The 15,218-nt window shown below is 43.2% G+C and overlaps 1 protein-coding gene and 1 long non-coding RNA gene across 2 annotated transcripts in view; one reads left to right on the plus strand and one right to left on the minus strand.

Moving 5' to 3' along the window:
* Window positions 1–11,216, minus strand: LOC127543501 (uncharacterized). Its single transcript, XR_007949245.1, has 3 exons — window positions 11,045–11,216; window positions 2,112–2,172; window positions 1–1,831 (listed from the first exon to the last, which is right to left on the minus strand). It is a non-coding gene; the product is annotated as an uncharacterized LOC127543501 (long non-coding RNA).
* A 246-nt stretch (window positions 11,217–11,462) lies between these two features.
* The window catches only part of ARID3A (AT-rich interaction domain 3A), an 80,810-nt gene continuing 77,054 nt past the window's right edge, over window positions 11,463–15,218 (plus strand). Inside the window, exon 1 of the mRNA XM_051972132.1 lies at window positions 11,463–11,948. The gene's annotated coding sequence lies outside the window, so the exon portion shown is untranslated. The remainder of the gene's footprint in view (window positions 11,949–15,218) is intronic.

Genomic DNA, 15,218 nt, shown 5'->3' on the forward strand with positions numbered 1-15,218 from the left:
TTTAAACATTCATTTTGAATTCCAGTGTTTTAAGATTTTGAATTCCAAATGTTTCTTCCTTCCTCCTTTCCTCCTTCTTCCCATTCCCTCTTTCAAAAATGGGAGGCAACTTGTTATATAGTTAAACAGATAGTATCATGTAAAACATCTTTCCATATTAGTCACAGTGGTAAAAGAAGAAACATTAAACAGGGAAAAAAACACAAAAAAGCGTAAAGTATGGAAAAAATAATATGCATTGATCTGCATTCAGATTCTTTCTATTCTTTATCTGGATGTGGATAGCATTTTCTTTCATAAAACCACTGCGTTGCTGAGAAGAGCTGTTATTCATACTTGGTCATCATACAATGTTACTCATACTGTATACGGTGTTTTCTTGATTTTGTTCACTTTCCTTTGCATCAACTCAAACAACTCTTTCCAGATTTTTCTGAAATATGCCTATTCATCATTTTTCAAAATTACACTACAGTATTCCAGTACATGCATATACCACAGCTTGTTCAGCCATTCTCCCATTGATGGATATTCCCTTAATTTCCAATATTTTGCTACCATGAAAAGGTTTACTGTAAATATTTTTGCACATGTAGATCCTTCCACCTTTTTCTGATCCCTTTGGGATGCATAGTATTGTTGGATCAAATGGCATGCACAATTTAGTTGTCCTTTGGAGGTAATTCCAAATTGTTCTCCAGCATGGTTGGATCAGTTCAGAGCTCTACCAACAGTGTATTAGGATCTTAATTTTCCCACATTCTCTCCAGCATTTATCATTTTTCTTTTTTTGTCATGTTAGTCAATTTGATATGTATGAAAGTTGTTTTAATTTTCATTTTTCTAATCAAAAGTTTAGAACACTTCTTCATATGTCCATACATAGCTTTGATTTCTTTATCTGAAAACTTCTTGTTCATATACTTTGACCACTTATCAACTGGGGAATGGCTTGTATTCTTATAAATTTGACTCCATTCTCTATATATTTGAGAAATGAGACCTTTATCAGAGACACTTGTTGTAAAGATTGTTTCCCAACTTTCTGCTTTCCTTCCAATCTTGGTTGTATTGGTTTTGTTTGTTTACAAAAAGCTTTCATTTTGATATAATCAAAATTATTTATTTTAATTTCATAATGTTCTCTATCTTTTATTTGGTCATAAATTCTCCCCTTCCCCAGACATCTCCCAGGCAGACTATTTCTGGCTTTTCTAATTTGTTTACAGTATCACCCTTTATGTCTAAATCATACACCCATTTTGACCTTCTTTTGGTATCAGTGTGAGATAATGAGCTCTACCTAGGTTGGGTTCTATTGTTTTCTAGTTTTCCCAGCAGTTTTTGTCAAATAATGAGTTTTTATCCTCAAAATTGGAGCCTTTGGGTTTATCAAACACTAGGTTATTATGGTCATTGAATACTGCATCTTGTATACCTAATCTATTCCACTGATCCACCACTCTATTTCTTAGCCAGTCCCAGATAGTTTTGATGATGATTGCTTTATAATATAGTTTGAGATCTGGTATTTCTGGGTCATCTTCTTTGGTTCTTGTTTTTGTTTATTTTTTATTAATTCTCTTGTAATTCTTAATCTTTTTTCTTTCAGATTAATTTTGTCATTTTTTTCCCCTAGCTCTATCAAATAGTAATCAAATAGTAATTTCCCTGACTGCCTTCAAGCCTGGAATTCTGTAAGGGCCTTAGAACACAATGTCAGAGCTGGGAGGGTCTTCGAACCCAAGATGTCAGAGCTGGGAGGGCCTTGGAACACAGAATGTCAGGGTTAGGAGGGCTCTTAGAACTCAGGCTGCAGAGCTGGAGATTCCTTAGAACACAAAGAATAGAACGTGAAAGTTTTAATTTACCTTTTAAGAGTACTCTAGCTTCTTCATTTTTAAAATAATGATACTTCAGCACAGCAAGGGAACATGCCTGGCACAGTCTCCCTCAGAGATCAATGGCTGAACTTGAAGCCCTAGCACACTGACTCATGCACAGTAGGTGCTTTGACCAACAGAGGAGAAGGCTATTCCTGGACCCCCACCTCCAATCACAGGCTCACTCCTTTTGCTGCCCAAATCCCACCTCTCCAGTGAGCTTCTCACCCAGCAGCGACATGTCCTCATACAATGGCCCTTCCCATGCTGCTCTTCAGTGGAAAGTTTCCTGAATGGGTGAGTCAAGAGACATGGGGTCAGAGTTCTGATTGATAATAGGTATATAGGCCAATAACAGCCATGTAGCACAAAGGTCTATACACATATGTTTGCTTATTTGATCTCTACAATCATCCCATGATATAGGTGCTATTATGGTCCCTATTTTACAGATGAGGAAACTGAGCCTGAGTGGCTAAGTGATTTGCCCAGCCCACACAGCTAGTAAGTTTCTGAGACAAAATTTAAATCCAAGTCTTCCTGACTTCAAATCTACAACTTGCACCAGCACCTTCCCTACTAGCAGCTAAAGTCTTGAGCAGATTTCTTCATCTCAGTCATTTCATCTGTAAAATGGGCTAATTATACCTCTACTACTTAGAAGCTTTGAAAACCACTTAGTGGCATAAAAAGCAAAGCATCATGAACTGAAAGCTAGAAGTATCATCTAGTCAACCTTCTCATTTTCCAGATGTCAAAACTGAGGTCTAAAGGGACCTGGGATTTGAACCCAAATCCTCTGACTCACATGAAAGCCAGCATTCTTCCTATTATACCATGCTATCTCTCAAAGGACAGCTCTCAATGGAAAGATTACTATTAATTAGAAGTCAATAAATAATAATAATTATTATTATTTTACCAGTCCCACAACTTGCTAGTAATGGGGCAGTGAACTAATTACACCTCATTTCTGGACCTCAATTTCTGAGTCTGTAAAATAAAGCTAATAATACTTCTCTCTTTACTTACCTCAAAATGGTGCTGGAAGGACAGAAAGCCTTGTTAAGCTGTACAGGCCCATATAAATGTAAACTATTATTATTATTATTATTATTATATTCCCACTCCACCATTTATATGACTTTGGGCAAACCACTTCCTCTCTTGGGGCCTCCGTTTCCTCACCTGTTCAATAAGGATAATAATACTATTATAATAATACATTTTATATAGCTCCTTAAAGTTTAGAAAGCACTTTAATCTTAACAAATATACAATGAGGGCTGTTTCCTTATCATTTTATAGCTGAGGAAATTAAGATTCAGAAATAAGTTGGCAAACTAATCCAGATAATATGTGTTGGTATCAGAATTCAAGCTCAGGTCTTTACTAATTCCAAGTTCTAGCCTTTCTGATTGCCTGCTCAGCCAAAGAAATAATATTTGCATAACATTTAACACAGTGCCTGGCAAACAGTGGGTGTTATATAAATGCTTATTCTCTCCTTCCCTTCCCCAACTGGGTGGGCATCTCCACAGATAAGCCATTTCAACCCCTATAACTCAGTGTGCAAAATTAACCTAGTTAGCTTCCTGCCTAAATTGATCCTTCCCCTAAATTTCTGATGGTGCCATTATCTTCCCAATTACTGAAGTAAGAAAGTTCAGTCAACTTTGCCTCTACTTAGCTTAATATGATATTTGGGGGTTAGTAAGAAAATAAATTTCTGTTGACTGATTGTTCATCTATAACATATCAATTTGCTTAAGTCTCGGGGAAGGAGAAAATTTGAAACTCATCATTTTGAAAAACAATTTTTTTTTTTGGTTGAGGCAATTGGGGTTAAGTGACTTGCCCAGGGTCACATAGCTAGGAAGTGTTAAGTGTCTGAGACCAAATTTGAACTTAGGTCCTCCTGACTTTAGGCCTGATGCTCTATCTACTGTGCTGCCTAGCTGCCCCATTAAAAAACAGTTGTTAAACGTGTTTATGTGTGTAATTGGGAAAATAAAATATTCTTCAAAAATAATTAAATTCCCATTAATTGACTAATTGATCTCATATCTCTCAAGCCCTTGTCAAACTATATGCTCTTTTACTTGGTTATCCAACTTTTAAGTTCTCTATTTTTCACTCCTTTCTCCACACAGAAGGATCACTTTCCTCAAAGACAACTCTCACCATGCTCAAAAACCACTTGGGGTCTCCATTGTCTCCAAGTTAAAATATATATTCTCATGCTTGTCATTCAAGGCTTTCCACAACTGGGCTCCCATTTACCTTTCCAGATTTATTTCATAGAACAGTTTTCCTCTTTGTTCACTTTTATATTCCATTCAAATTAGATTACAGCTCTTTCCTACACTCTCCATATTATCTCTGAACTCTCTGTATTTACCTAAATTATCCCCAGTGTTTGGAAGGCCTTCCATCCTCATAGCCTGGTCTTTTGTGTCTCCCTCTTCCCAATGTCAATAGCATTGTATTTTCTGCAATTACATGTAAAGATGATTTGGGGTGTGTGTGTGTGTGTGTGTGTGTGTGTGTGTGTGTGTGTGTGTAAATTCTGGCTAAGTTACTTGCTCAGAGTCACACAGCTACTAAATGCAAACTATCTGAGGTCACATTTAAACTTAGATCTTGCTGACACTAGAGCCAGTGCTCTATCCATTGTGTCATCTAGCTGCTCAGACAATTTTCAACATTCATTTTTAAGTATAATTTTGAGATCTAAAATTTTTCTCCTTCTCTTCTCTCCCCCCAAGATGACAAATAACCTGATATATCATGTACAATCATGTAAAACATATTTCCACATTAGTCATGTTGTGAAAGAAGAAATAGAACAAAAAGAAAAAAAAACACAAGAAAATAACTCAAATGGAAATAGTATACTTTTATCTGCATTCAGAGTACATCAGTTCTTTCCTTGAAGGAGGATAGCATTTTCCATCATGTGTCTTTTGGAATTGTCTTGGAGCATTGTATCATTGAAAAGAGACAATATCATTGTCTGTCGTACAATGTTGCTGTTACTGTATACAATGTTCTCCTTGTTCTGCTCACTTCCCTCAACATCAGTTCATGAAAGTCTTTCTAGGCTTTTTTGAAATTGTCCTGGCCATCATTTTTTTTTCAGCTTTTAAAATTTTTTATTAATAACTTGAACATTTATAACCCATGGTTCAGCAATTCTATTTGGTTGATTTTGGGGCCACACATTAATTTTGACTAACATATTCCCACGCGTGTAAAGTTCCAGGTCTTCTTTCTAGTCAAACCACAAATTTCACTGTCTGGCCATCATTTCTTCTAACAGTTCTGTCTTCTAGAAGCTTATTTTCCTTGCAGGTTCAGTCAGATGTCCCACCCTCTGGGGGAGTCTCCTATAACTACCCTACTCTGGACATTGTTAGAATTCTTTTCCTCTTCAATCTTTCCCAAAAAAGGTTGCCTGAGCCTTTTAAAAAAATGTATTTCCTACTTTATATTCCCAAAGTAAAATTAAGCTTCTTGCGGGCAAAGGCTGTTTTGTTTGTAATTTTTGGCCCTATGGCTTCCCAAGCTGCCTTGCATTGAGGAGCTTTTTAATAAAATCTCTTGGCCCAATTTGCATGACCTGCCTCCCTCCCCGGGGGGACTGGGAGATTTAAAAAAATTGCAGTTAGTTGGAGTAACTGGAAAACTTTTGGCCCAGGGATTTGACCTGACTGGGCACTTTGGAAATACCACTGGAATGAATGAGACAAAAGATATGAATTATTCTCCCTCTGCCAAGGAGCAATGATTTCTGTCACCACTTAGGCAGAGCCCCATCTTTCAAAGTCTCGTCCTGACTAGTGAAACCTTGGGAATAGTCTTGGGGTCACATGACAAAATATAAGGAGCAGGATGTGAAGCAGGGCCTTTCCAAGCACCAGGCTCTGTACTATCCCACCTCCTAAAAGCTGCCTACCATCATAATAAGGACTCAGAAGAAAACTTGCATTTTCTAAGCTGCCTCTTCACAGACTGACCTTATCCTTAGGAACATCTAGTCATCTTGGACTTTAATAGATCAGAACAGAAAGAGAGAAGAGTAAAAATAAGCAAAAGAAATAGGCAGTCTGTGTTCTAAGAGTCCTCTCAGTGTTAGCATTGTCCCTTAGAACAGAGAATGTCAGAGCTGGGAGGGTCCTTAAGATAGAAAATATCAGAGCTCAGAGGGACCTCTAGATCAGAGAATGTCAGAGCTAAGAGGGCCCTTAGAATCTTGAATGTCACAGCTAGGAGGGCCCTTAGGACAGAGAATGTCAGAGCTGGGAGGACCCTTAGGACAGAGAATATCAAAATTGGAAAGACCCTTAGAAAACAGAATGTTGGAGCTGGGAAGGCTCTTAGAACACAGGATGTCAGAGCTGACATCTCTATCCCTATGACTCTATGTCTTTAAGACATAGAGTGAAAGTTAGAAGACACTTGGGAACATAGTATGTCAGAACTAGAAGTACCTTAAAACTTTAGTAATCCTTGCCCCTGGGAAAGGATAAGGCTGAAGAATCTGTCCATCTTGACAGTTATAAGCTGCTCTAAGTAAGGCTAAATAGTTCTAAGCTGATAAGGTGTCTGCACCAATATTTGGATCCCTCTAAAGTAGAAGCCTCCTGACTACCTAATGATAGGTGAAACAACCTAGTTTAAAAATGAGCAGGTCATGTATGTGCCAAAATGTTTGTGGCAGCCTTTTTTTGTAGTGGCTAGAAACTGGAAAATGAATGGATGCCCATCAATTGGAGAATGGTTGGGTAAATTGTGGTATATGAATGTTATGGAATATTATTGTTCTGTAAGGAATGACCAGCAGGATGATTTCAGAGAGGTTTGGAGAGACATGAACTGATGCTGAGTGAAATAAACAGAACCAGGAGATCATTATATACCTCAACAACGATACTGTTTGAGAATGTATTCTGATGGAAGTGGATCTCTTCGACAAAGAGATCTAATTCAGTTCCAATTCATCACTGATGGACAGAATCAGCTACACCCAGAGAAGGCATACTGGGAAATGAATGTGGATTACTTGCATTTTTGTTTTTCTTCCCAGGTTATTTTTGCCTTCTGAATCCAATTTTTCTTGTGCAACAAGAGAGTACTGTATGGATCTGCACATATATATTGTATCTAGGATATACTTTAACATGTTTTTTTTTTAATTTTTATTTAATGATTACTTTATATTGACAACATTATCCCTTGCACTCGTTTCTTTTCCGATTTTTTTCCCCTCCCTCCCTCCACCCCCTCCCCTAGATGGCAAGCAGTCCTTTATATGTTGGATATGTTGCAGTATATCCTAGACACAATATACTTCTGGGAAAAGAATTCATTATTTGATAAAAACTGCTGGGATAATTGGAAATTAGTATGGCAGAAATTAGGCATGGACCCACACTTAATACCATATACCAAGATAAGATCAAAATGGGTCCATGACCTAGGCATAAAAAACAAGATTATAAATAAATTAGAGGAACATAGAATAGTTTATCTCTCAGACTTGTGGAGGAGAAAGAAATTTGTGACCAAAGATGAACTAGAAACCATTACTGATCACAAAATAGAAAATTTTGATTACATCAAATTAAAAAGCCTTTGTACAAACAAAACTAATGCAAACAAGATTAAAAGGGAAGCAACAAACTGGGAAAATATTTTCACAGTTAAAGGTTCTGATAAAGGCCTCATTTCTAAAATATATAGAGAACTGACTCAAATTTATAAGAAATCAAGTCATTCTCCAATTGATAAATGGTCAAAGGATATGAACAGACAATTTTCAGAGGATGAAATTGAAACTATTACTACTCATATGAAAGAGTGTTCCAAATCATTATTGATCAGAGAAATGCAAATTAAGACAACTCTGAGATACCACTACACACCTGTCAGATTGGCTAAGATGACAGGAAAAAATAATGATGAATGTTGGAGGGGATGCGGGAAAACGGGGACACTGATGCATTGTTGGTGGAGTTGTGAACGAATCCAACCATTCTGGAAAGCAATCTGGAATTATGTCCAAAAAATTATCAAATTGTGCATACCTTTTGATCCAGCAGTGTTTCTATTGGGCTTATATCCCAAAGAAATACTAAAGAAGGGAAAGGGACCTGTATGTGCCAAAATGTTTGTAGCAGCCCTATTTGTAGTGGCAAGAAACTGGAAAATGAATGGATGCCCATCAATTGGAGAATGGCTGGGTAAATTGTGGTATATGAATGTTATGGAATATTATTGTTCTGTAAGAAATGACCAGCAGGATGAATACAGAGAGGACTGGCGAGACTTACATGAACTGATGCTAAGTGAAATGAGCAGAATCAGGAGATCATTATACACTTCGACAACGATATTGTATGAGGACATATTTTGATGGAAGTGGATTTCTTTGACAAAGAGACCTGAGTTTCAATTGATAAATGACGGACAAAAGCAGCTACACCCAAAGAAAGAACACTGGGAAACGAATGTGAACTATCTGCATTTTTGTTTTTCTTCCCGAGTTATTTATACCTTCTGAATCCAATTCTCCCTATGCAACAAGAGAACTGTTCGGTTCTACTTTAACATGTTTAACATGAAAAAAAAATGAGCAGGTCAAAAGCTTCCCACAGGCCTCTCAAAAGTGAGCAGCAGTGGCTGTAGCATTTCTGGCTTGGACAAAATGGGGAGATCCAGACTAAAAAAACAAGCAACAAACCAAAAAAAAAACTGTACCAAAAACCCCCACTTTCGAACTGGGAGAACTCTCAGAACACAAAATGTTTGAGTCTGAAGTTACCTTTGGACACAGAACAAAAATAATCTGAAGTGGGAGGAAATTTAGAATTTAGAATGTCAGAACCAGACAGGGCCTTAGAGATTATTGAATCTAGATCCCTAATTTTAGCCTACTCTACCCGATGGAGAAGAACAGGGAGTTGTCTGTTTCAGTTCTGTTCAATTCAAACATGTAACATGCTCTGAGGTTCATGACAGAGAAAGTGAAAAATGATACCATTCCTGTCCCCAGGGAAGTTACAATCTACTGGGGGAATAATGACCTACGTACCTATAACTATAATGAAAGGCTGGTTATAATTTGGACATAGAATCTGGGAGGACCCTGGAAAGATGTAGGGAAAAAAATCTAGAAAAAAAGGTTTTTCTCCTGGCTAGAAAAATTAGGGAAGGATTTAAATAGGAGAAGAGGAAGGAATGTGTTCTATGCAAAAGAGATTTCAGTGATATCCAGAGCTGGTAAAAGGGAAACACAAGGAGGAAGCATCCAGGGGCAAGAAGAGAAGATGTTGAATGGTCTTGTTTGGGAGAAAAATGGGCTACATAGGGGAGGAAGGAGGGAAGCATGAGATAAGGCTAGAGAAGTAAGACAGAGTCAAATTATAGAGGACCTTGAATGCCAGACCAAAGTTTTTATTTTATCCTACATAAATACCAGAAGACATCCAGGAGGGTTGGAAAAAGAAAAGACTGGATACAGAGCCACATTATCAGGCTATTAAAACAGTTCAGGCAAGAAGTGAGGAGGGCCTCATGGGACAAGTTAGAGGGGGAAAGAAAAATAAGAAAGAAAGGAGTAAAAAAAAAATGACTGAGGTTTTAAAGTGGGGTGACAGCAACTGAAATAGGAAAGTTAGAAGAAAGTAAAGTATATGGGATACGTGAAATTTGACTTTTAGACATAAAGTATGAGATGTTTTATATTCTAAGGGTCCTTTCTTCTCAGTTCTGACATTCCATGTTCTAAGAACCCATCCCTCACCCCTTACTCCCACTCCCCTAGGCTCTGCCATTCCAAGTTTTAAGGCTCATTCAGCTCTGATAATCCTGTGTTTCAAGGCCCTCCAAGCTACCTAACATCCTGAATTGACATTGTATGTACTAAGGGTCCCCCAGTTCAGACATTCCATATTCTAAGGTCCTCCCAGCTCTGACATTCTGTGTTCTAAGGGACCTCCCAGCCCTGATATTCCCTGTTCTAAGGATCCCCTCCCCCCTATTCTGACATTCTCTAATTCTAAAGGTCTTCTCAATTCTGAAATCTCAGTTGGGATATTATTCTGTGTTCTAGGAGGCCTCTCAATTTTGTCATTCTATATTCCAAGGACATTTTCAATTCTGACAATCCCTTCCAGGAGCATAGTGAATAGAATTCCAGGCCTAGAGTCAGGAACACCTGAATTCAAATCTGATCTCAGACCTTACTAGCTGTGTGATCTAGAAGAAATCACTTTATTCTGTTTGCCTCAGTTACCTTATCTGTAAAACAAGCTGGAGAAGGAAATGGCAGACCACTCAGTATCATGGCCAAGAAAACCTCAAAAGTAGTCACAAAGTTGGATATAACTAAACAAGAACAAATCCTTTTCAGGTCTGATAAGCAAGCAGGATTTCCTGGGGGCAGAATTTACCTCCTCTCCTTCTATCCCTATTCATCAAACCAGAACCTTTGTTTAGTTGTCACCTGCCCCCTTGGCCAGGCCACCTGGCTGGAGAGCTTCTTGGGCTTGGAAGGGGGAGTAAATTTCAACCTGGCTCTTTCCCCTTCAATTTCATCTCTTTTTTTTAGGGCAGAAAATACAGATAGCTGGATTAAGAAAGGAATAAAATTTATATATAGCACCCATTATGTACCAAATACTGTTCTAAGTGCTTTTTGCAAATACCACCTCATTTGATGCTTACAAACCACCCTAGAAGGTAGATGCTATTATTATCCTCATTTTATAGCTAGGAAACTGAAACTGAGAGTAAATGATTTGCTAGGCTCAGCTCTGCTAAGTGTACGAAGTAGGATTTGAAGCTTAGAAGGAAATCTTTGGGAGACTTGTGACTTTATCTTTGGAAGCAACTCTTCTGTCATTTATTCTATAGCATGGCCCTGAGAAGTCTTTAAGTGTGTGGGTGGTCACATCTAGCTTGTATTAATAGCAAGACTTGAACTCGGATCTTTCGTACTTCAAGGCTGACCTCCAAAAACCAATAGGGAAACTGAGACCGGGAGAGGCAAAGTACCTCCTAGATGGCTCAGTAGAAACCACACTTGTTTAGTACACACTAAACCTCTCACGATCTCACTTTCCTTCTCCATAAATGGTGATGATAATTGCACCTACCTCCAAGGATTGTTGTGATGATCAAAGGAGATAACATACATAATGGGCTTAGTCTCGAGAATGGCAAATAGTAGGTGTTTAATAAATGTATGTTTCCTTTCTCTCTTCCTTCTTTCCTTCCAACAAGAATTCAGGTGCTCCTCCCTCCCAGGCCAGCGCACTTTCCCCCACAACCCCGAGGGCCCCAAGGCTGGATGGCCTTCGGGAGTCCTCCTCCCCCCTGCTCCTCCTCTCCCCTCCTCCTGCTCCTCTTGTAACCCAATTGGGCACTTTGTAGACGGTCCCTAAACCGGGAGGTTGGCCGTAGGGAGGGGGAGGGGGCGTATCCTCCGGAACGACTTTAGTATCTTTCTTTTTTTAAAAAAATTATTTATTATAATTTAAAGGGGCCGCAGCCCGGGATCCGAAGCCTCCAACCCCCTGTTGCCGGCCGGGCGGGGTGGGTCAGCGACTGCCCGATGGGGAGCGGTGAGGGGGTGGGGGCGGTCACTTCAAGAACCAGGACTGGGGGGCTGGCTGGGGGGACGGTCGCACGCCGCCGCAGCTCTGATTCAGAGGTTAGGAATTTGCATCTGATTGCCTCTGTCGCCCAATGATTCGTTCGTGGGGCGGGGAGCCCGCCCGGGGCCGCGGGGGGGGGAAGGGGGGGGCGGCGAGATACTGCGCGCCAGGAGAAATTTACCAATCCGGCCAAATCGGGGTGGGGGGGGTCGGGGTGGGGGGGCGCTGGAGCGCGCACGATCTGCAGGGCAGGCAAGCAGGAGGCAGGCGGAGAGCGGCCAGGCCAGCCGGGGCCGGGAGAGCCGGAGCAGCCCGAGGGCGGCGCGGGACGGACTGACGGACTGGCGGACTGGCGGACTGACGGACGGGCGGGCGGGCGGGGCATGAGCCGCCCGGGAGCACGGTAAGGCTGCCTCCTCGCGAGCCTGCAAGCGGGCGCCGGGGCGCGCCAGGACCTTTAAATTTGGGGCTCCCCTTCCCCTAGACCGGCAATTGGGAAAGAGGACGGTCTTCCCCAAAGTTGAGCAGGGAGTAGGGGGAGTGGACGGTTGGCCCACTACATCTGAAACTTCCCTCCCACCTCCTGAGCCTTCTGATTCTTTCGGGGTAACTGGGGCGGGGGCTCGGAGAGCGAAGACGCCCCGAAGTTAATCTGGGGCTAGGGGAAACGGGCGACTAGCCCTTTAAATCCGGAACTCTTCCCTCCCCCTCCCCGATCCTTCCTGGGTGATTGGGGGATGGCTAGGCTGGGGGGCAAAGAAGGCGCCCCAAAGTTACTCCGGGAAATAGGGGGAACGTGTGGCTGGCCTTTTAAAGCCGGAGCACCTTTTCTCTGTGGTGATTAGAGAGAGCCCCGAAGTTCTACCGAGGCCGGGGGCTGCTGGCCCTTTAAATACGAGACTTCCTTTCCTCGTGCAGTTGGCAAGGGCCCCCAAAGTTAGGCTGGAGCGTCTGGCCCTTTAAATCCAGGACTCCCCACTTAGGGCAATTAGAGGAGGCTTCTCTTCTCACGTCCTTCCCCACCCCCCGCTCGGGCAAACACCCCGCTGAGTCTGGCTGGCAGGGACACGGAACGGGGGAGGGGAGGGAGACTCCCCGGCAGTGTCCCCCACTCCGATACCCTCAGTGTACAGTGTTGGCCGGGATTGTTCGCACCCGGGGAGGCGCCGGGGCCTGGGCTGCTGCTGCTGCTGAAGCAGCAGCCGCTACCACCGCCGCTCCTCCTGGGCTGCTCCGAGCGGAAATCCTGTCCCCTGGGCGGCCCGGCCGAGCCGAGCCAGGCTGGGGACTGGGGGTGGGGGGGTGGGGAGGGGGTTCTGAGTCCCTGCTGGGAGGGGTGAGGAGGACGCCGTTTTGGAGATTCTTTCCCCTAGGCTGCCCGGGGACAGAAGCAGCCACACTGTCCTCTTCATCCTCCTCCCTTCTTCTCCTCTTCCTCGCCTTCACCCCCCTCCTCCCCCTCTCCCAGAGCTGGGGGCTGGGACTCCTGGGTCCCCGAGCAGTCCCCTCTACCCCCACTCCTAGGTTTCAGGCGCCTCAGAGGCTTCCAGGCACGGGTGGGGCAGGGGCCAGGACTGGGTGGCCGGAAAGGGATAGGACCCCCCCCCCCCAACTGCAGAGCAAAGATGGGGGGAGAATGGACATGGTCGGGAAACATCGATTGCCCCGGGCCTGGCCCCTGATGACGGAACCTGGGGTGGGGGTGGGGGGAGGCCTGGCTAACACACGCTCGCGGAGGCTCACACTCACATATCTCTCTCACACCCTGATCCACTCCACCACAGAGAGATACACAACCGCTGAGTTTACTTTCCCATCCTTAGAAACAGTCACTGTCACTCACTCAATCAACAAGCATTTATTCAGCAGTTACAAAGTGCCGGAGATCCTCTAATCTCTTAGGATATAAAGGAAAAGTCAGGACCTTTCCTGCCCTCAAGGGGCTTACATTCTCTTGAGGAAGCCTGTCGGCCCATAAATCCGGTAAAAACTAGTTACCATATGGAGATACACACTCCTGGGGACTCAAAATGCAAAACGGTTCTTTCCAAGAAGTTTGAACAAATTCAGCTCTGGGTTTTTTCTCTGTCTCTCTCTTCTTCATTTCTTTTTCAGTTTCCTTTCTTTCCTATGAAGCTTCCCATCAGAGGCTGGGGCTACCCCTTCCCCTTCTGATCTCTCCCTTCCCCCATTTGGAGGCCTCTCTGTCCAGGGCCCGGGAGCCTTGCACAACACTTTAAATACTGGGTTTTGCAAGGGTCCTGGGGCCCCAAGCTGTGCTCCATAGAAGACCCAGATGTAGTTGGGGGTGGGAAGCAGACCCATGCATGAAAGCTGCTGTAACTTTTTCCTTCCTTCTATCTTCCCTTTCTGCCTCATCCTCCCACCCCCACCCCCAACTTCTGCCTAGATAGCATAGAGTATCCCTTCTACCTACCCACCTCAAAATCCTTCTGGCTTCAGCCATTTTAAGGCTCCTGGACCAGAGGGTGTAATAAATAGAGGGAGAACAAAGGGTTAATTGGTTTGGGGGGGCCTGGAGCGGGGGATGATGCTGTGGGGGAACTGGTGAGATTGTTTTGTCACTAATATGGGAAGAGGACTAGAGGGGGGGGTTCCAAAATTGAGGAGGACCTTACTTGGCTGGATCCCCAGGGGCCACTGAATATCCAGTAGTCCTGGCACAGAAAGATGTATGGGTTGTGGGTGGGCAAACCCAGACTCATAGACTAAATTAGAAAATCCCAACCCTTTCTCTGTCTAGTTGCCACCACCACACCCTTCCCCACGTGCCTACAGGATGCCCAGACATCCAGGTTTTCTGAGACCAAAGAACAATTTTTCTTGAAGTTGCTGAGGTGGCAGGCCAGTCCAGCCCAGAAAATCGGGTTCAGCACTTCCCTTCCCTAGGGGCAGCAGAAAACAAGAGTTCCCTGGGAAGAAAAACGAAGCTGGGTCCCTCTGGCCCAAGTCTTGCTGTCCATTTTTGTCTTTTAGAGGCAGCGGTAAAGAAAGGGACAGAGTTGCGAGATCCCTGAGAACACAGAATGTCAAAATTGGGAGGGCCCTTAGAACTTCAGATTGTCAGAGCTAAAAAACCAGCCTTAAGGATGGCCAAGCCCCTCCACAGGACATGAGACTTTCCCCTACATTCTATGGATAGCCAGACTGGAAACATGTCCCATCTATGGCAGTCTGGCCTGTGTCCTGCAGCTCAGGATAGGGACGTTGTAGAAAGGGATGAGCCATCCTGTCAGCAGGGGTGGGCCCCTCTAAAGTAGGGAATAAGGTCAGCCAGCCAGCTGGGGTATTACCACACTTTGGCCGATCCCTTCCCTCCACCCTTTCTCCTCAGTCACCTTCTCCTTTTTTAAAATTTTTTAAATCTAAGCCAGCCTGCCCCCAGTGGGCTCTTGTCTTTTGGCCCTTTGCTGGGTTAGAACTTTTCTGGGAAGGGTATGGGTAAGTTGCTCACTAGTCAACCTGGGTGACTGAATACTGGCTGCTTGGTGAACCCTGTACCTATTTGTGGACATGATAACTGAAGCCTTAGGGGAGGACAGATAACCATTCTTTGGACAGCCCTGGACCCAGTTAGGGCAGTTCATGATATCTGACCCTGTGACTCCACTCCGGGAGGAATAATGAGATCCCCCTTCCTAAAGCTTTCTGA

The sequence above is a fragment of the Antechinus flavipes genome, chromosome 1, assembly GCF_016432865.1.
Source record: "Antechinus flavipes isolate AdamAnt ecotype Samford, QLD, Australia chromosome 1, AdamAnt_v2, whole genome shotgun sequence".
Classification (NCBI taxonomy): domain Eukaryota; kingdom Metazoa; phylum Chordata; class Mammalia; order Dasyuromorphia; family Dasyuridae; genus Antechinus; species Antechinus flavipes.